Source organism: Manduca sexta, unplaced genomic scaffold (assembly GCF_014839805.1).
Source record: "Manduca sexta isolate Smith_Timp_Sample1 unplaced genomic scaffold, JHU_Msex_v1.0 HiC_scaffold_1573, whole genome shotgun sequence".
Lineage (NCBI taxonomy): Eukaryota > Metazoa > Arthropoda > Insecta > Lepidoptera > Sphingidae > Manduca > Manduca sexta.
The window spans coordinates 33436-39435 of record NW_023592451.1 but is presented as its reverse complement, the minus strand read 5'-3'; positions in this window follow the sequence as shown (position 1 = coordinate 39435).

Sequence of the window (6000 nt, the reverse complement as noted above, 5' to 3'; positions counted from 1 at the left end):
CTACGCCGAGCTTGTTTCAGTCTTCCCATCTTGTCACTTGAACATACGCTTTCAGTTAAAGTACAGCCAGCTCGAAATTAAGGACAATATTAGTATGAACACTTTAGTGGCGTATCGTGGGTTTTGTTGCAGGGCGGACCCAATTTAATAAATTTACTTTGTGAAAGAAACACTATAATTAAGATTTCTTTGGGGTATGAAAAAGTATAGTACGGCTGGTTTAAAACTATGTTGTTGACTTCATGAACGAGATATCGCTAATCATACCAACTTCAGCATATTGCCGGCTGGTGGCAACCTGCGCAGCGCGCGCGCCGCCTCGCTGCGCCTCCTGTTCAACCGAGCTATCAGGCGCACCTTCTCATCATTTGTGATAGGAGCCTCTATGTATCCCATGCAGTTGGGGCTGGGACCTTCCTAAAATAAACAGATCTTCAATTTACCGGTAAATTATAGGAAATCATTATTTTCCAATTATCTTAAAAAGAGCATCGAACGGTTTCCGCTGACCTTCCATGGACACTATTTCCAATGGAATTTATCTGCATATCTAGAATGAACTGACTGGACCTAAGTACAAAGAAGAAGAAGACAATAGTTTTCCACACAATTATCCTGTCTTATTTCTTAGTCCTGGTCATAACAAAGTATCAACTTACAGGGTACTGACAGAATGTATGTGCATTAATGTGTCCACATATTTTGGAGCCGCAGTTAACTCTGGAACACGACGCCGCACTAATCACGACGAGCAAGGCCACGCATTGCATGTTTGAACAATAAATTTTTTCACATTTTTTATTTTTATACTTCGCCACGTTTATAATTTTGACGTAACTTTTTCAGTTTCTGACAGCTGTGTAAAAGTACATAAGCTGTTTCAAATAGTTTAAAGTCTAAAATTAGCTTCCACGTTTGACTAAGCCCCGTATTGCCCCGTATTCACAAACGTTACTTAGCTAAGTACGGAGCAATGCTGTCATAAATCTGTTCAGTGTTTTCGGCATCAGAACCTTCGTGCGTGGACAAAGGACATTGTGATTGGCTTATATTGAGATATTTTTACCTTAGTTGACTTTCAGATAAACAGAGCCTATGAAAACTATAAAATTGTCAACACTATGAGTTCGGGCGCACTGAACGTCTTCATAGTATTGTTTGTGAAACTGCTTGTAAGTGGAGATCCTGTAAGTATTTAAGTTGAAACTAAATGGCCCTACTATGTTATTCTAGAAAAAATAATACATTTCGCTGCATACGCAACAAGTCCATGTCGAATCCAGGAAATTATAATTTTTTCGGTATTTTTAAATAAAAAACGATAATTTCTACGCACTGTTTATTTAAAAAAACATATAAGACCATATTACCCTACAGTCACAAATGAAAATAAATACAGCATTGAGCTTAGCCAATTTTCTGTACAAAGCATAAAATGATATTCCTTTGAATCCATTACCATAATAAACAATATTGCCTTTAAGGCTTATTTTCTTTTGAATTAGAAATACACCGGAGTATACAGAGTGTTATTTAAAAGGAGGATCAGACCTTTAATGATAAAAGAAGGAAGATCTTGCTCAACATTACTAAAAAGGTAAATAATTAACTAATTAACATTAAATGGTTAAATCTTTTACTTTTACAAAATCAATCACAAATATTGACAGTAACAAATGAACGCCTTTTGAACAACACCCTGTATACTTGTATAATGATTTTAGCACTATTATAACCATAAATAATTTTGCCTAACTACATACATGCACTACATGTAACATCCATATGCCTATGGACTAAGCATATAATTACTACCAAATTGCCTTACAATATTATAATCCTTTACGTCTAGTAAAGGTAATATTTTGACCCTTTTTCTACAAAGCAAACTTTATAATATAGATCAAAACGTACGATCAAATAATTTAATTGTGTTTAAAGTTATTTCTTTGAGTAATCTATGTTCTTTATCTTAATTTTATTTTCTTGATAATCTGAACATATTCCATTTCCCCAATTTAATGTTTATTATCCAATATCGTCAACAGATGTCCTAGAAACATGAAATGTATACCCTAATAGGTAAATAGAAGATGTAAGTTTTTAAGTTCATTATAAATAAAAGTAAAAATATGGGGATAAAAAATTATATGCGTATAGTATTGGAATAAAATGCTACAAAAACGTTAGTAATAATGACTTTAAAGTCAATATAAATTGGAACCTCGCGGAGAGGTTGCTACAAACTATTGTTACAAATCTGAAAACTATTGCAAATTAAATGTAAAAAAATATTAAAACTTACAACCTACCGTAACTGCCGCATTGCTGACATTAATACACATTGAATATAATATGGCAATAGATAAATCTTAGAATATACTTAACTACGCATTTATAATTGAAAATTTAACACTATATTTTTGCAGCAACGTGGGACCGACGAAATTGAATTACTGTTACTATTTATTCATAATCTACTAATTTCAATATCGCATACATTTGTTACAACACAAAAATCCTTTTTCTTTTGTCAATCGAACATACTTTTTACAGTGCGATTTATTTTTTATACCACTGTTTGTAACATCCTGCATATAATATAAAACTACAGTGAAAACCGGTTATAGCGACATCGAAGAGATCACCAAATCTGGACGATCTCCGATTGTCGTTATAAACGATACGCTTTTTATATGCATTTATTTAGAGACCTTACTATTTAGTCGTTATAACCGATGCGTCGCTATAAGCGGAGTCGTAATAACCGGTTTCTACTGTCTTATCAAGGGGATGCGAAATACACACATTGTAATGCCTACAATTAATTTACATAGAGTTTACAATCTTACAACGATATTTATCATTCGTAATAATATATAATTTGCGCAAATCTTACAAAGTTCCGTAAAATCCATTACTACTATAATATAGTTTTCATTACGATAGAATTACTAACTTAAGTCTAAACTAATTATCCTGATAAATAGTCAAGCATTTAAATACAAACAAATTTTTTTTACAGAGTATATTTTGTGATATTTTGACTGATTATATAAACCATTATCTATATAAAATATATTATATGTTCTTAACATAAACAAGTAAGCAGAAGGAGTACTAATTTCGCTTACAGCAATACTAAAGTCTATACCTTGGACCAAAGAAAATACAGAATGACTTCAAGACACTGTGAGCTCATTCTGCGTAGATCGGACCACCAACAGCTAAAAAAATTAAAAAGTTGTATAATTGTAAAATGTAGGTAGATATTGTAACTTTGACTTTACGGATGAACAACACCTCAGTCCCCGTGAACATGGAAGCTGCAAAGTCTACGGAACGTCGGGAGAACACTAAAATAATTAAAACCGCGATAAAATCCGAAAAATAGGGTAATTTCAAATCCTGAATAATTTCATCCTTCCTATATTACCTTAAACGTAATGTGATATACTGGCATAATTATGGCGGTCGAGAGTGACATTGATGCCCAGTCTTCGCCCACGGTGACATCTTACAGCGATGCTCCATATATATTATAATTTCTTTGAGCGATGCTGTCGCGGATTTCATATTGCCATGATGGTTGTATGTATATTTATTCCTCTTTCACGAAAAAAATACTCAACGAATTTGGGAGACCCTTTACAGTAATACTGGATATACATCAGAATAACGCACAGGCTAAAATTTATAATGATTATGTGAAATTTGGTCATAATATAACGATACATATCAAATAAGTCGGAAAGAAATTGCTATCTTGGCGTATGCTGCTTCAAACCGTTGGAGTTAGACAAAGATGATATACCGTAGGATTGTTTGTCTTAAATAGTTCTAAATAAATGTCCGCGACAGCATATATCTACCTTTTATGTGGAAGCCACTATGACCAAAATAAAATGACCAAAATAGTCAGCAATTTCTGTCTGTCTGTTATCGATTTTCTCAAAATGTACTGAACGATTTTTTGAAGTTTCGTATGGAGATATTTGACCCTAGGATGGTTATAGGCTACTTCCTATCCTAGGAAAATATATAGCGGGTTTTTATCCGGGTAAACTCCTTCACGCGGGCGAAGCGCGAGCTAAATCTAGTATGATTATATATATTTGCCCGGGACGATCTCCCTAAGTTTATTTCAACTACTGTAACCAACAATTAAGTGCAGAGTAATCTTACGTTAATAATATAGATAAATATGGATAACATACTCTATTATAAGGATTTTTTTCTAGCACAACATATAGTCTATAATTAACATAAAACTGAAATTCCTTTGAATTACTACTTAAAGAAAGTATATTAATATGGGTCTTAATTTTCAGACTAATCATCAATATTATGAGGTATTATAAATGTTATTGCAGACTTACATATTACAAGTTTAATATAAATATTTATAGTGACCTCTATTGATAACTTTGTATGAATTATTTCTAAGCCATCTTTGTTGGCACCTATTGTGATATCCTCATAGATTTGGAGCTTCTTAAGATACCTTACCTTATATAATTTTAATGTGCTATTCTAATAGTTATAATACGTTTAATTATATTTTTAAAATACTAAATGCACACATAAATAGCATTAAAGTGGCAAAATACAAATGTGTTCAATATATTGTAGCTGCTTTCCCTACCCTTAGTGTGATAAAAAATGTGTGTGTATGTGTCTGTGTGTGTGTGCGCGTGTGTGTGTGTGTGTGTGTGTGTGTGTGTGTGCGCGTGTGTGTGTGTGTGTGTGTGTGTGTGTGTGTGTGTGTGTGTGTGCGTGTGTGTGCGCGTGTGTGTGAGCGCGCGCGTTTTTGTGTGTATCTAAGAGTATCATATTACCTTACAGTGGCGATTCCGAAAAGGAACCCGTCATAACATATAGGTACTAATATGGATAAATACGGCCTTCAAATCCTTATAATAATTAGATTTTACATAAATTACGAAAGGGAAGCCGGCAGTCATCGGGTTATATGGAGCCTTAGCCACAGTTACCTTGAACAGAGCGTGAATATGCAATTGAATACGCAAATCCTTATAATAATTAGATTTTACATAAATTACGAAAAGGAAGCCGGTAGAAATCGGGTTATATGGACCCTTAGCCACAGTTACCTTGAACAGAGCGTGAATATGCAATTGAATACGCAAATCCTTATAATAATTAGATTTTACATAAATTACGAAAGGGAAGCCGGCAGTCATCGGGTTATATGGAGCCTTAGCCACAGTTACCTTGAACAGAGCGTGAATATGCAACTGAATACGCAAGCGTAATCGTAGCGATCTAAAATATCTTTTGTTGGTTGCAATTCTGCCGTAGTAATCGAGAGGGCAGTAAGCCAAAAAAGACGGTTATGCTTTATTACATAGTTAACTAGATTATCTGATCGTTTTCACTGCTGTTTATCATCAAGAAATGCATTTATAATTTACGTAGGTGTATAAAACCTATAGGAAGAAAGTTCGTTTAACGTACATTCTAAATCAGTACAAAAAAATGGCCGCCTTTGACTTACTGCCTTCCTGAAGTTCCTGATTATCACGACAGTATTTTACTTAGACTGCCATACATTAGATTCAGAGAATTCCACTCTGCTGTCCCGTATAGAGGAATAAAAATCTCTACTATATTATGATCTTTTCTAGCACAAAATACTAAATCTATAAACCTTCATATGACGATAGAAATTCCTTATGAATTACGGCTTTAAATATTTATACATTATAGGCTTATTTTCTATTTTGATATATTACCAAAAATAGAGACGAATAAAAAAAATACATTAATGTAATATACAAGTTTTGCTCAAATTACTGATCATGAAAAAAACTTATTATTTAAGTTTTTTTTTTTCATACGTGTACGGGAAAGTGACCTCACTGCACCTGATGGTACGTGGAGAGGAGGCCAGTAGAATGTCGACTGACGAGATGATTAACCCTCGACAGTCGACAGAATTACGCCGGCCTGTTCAAATTGTGTATATACAGGCTGATC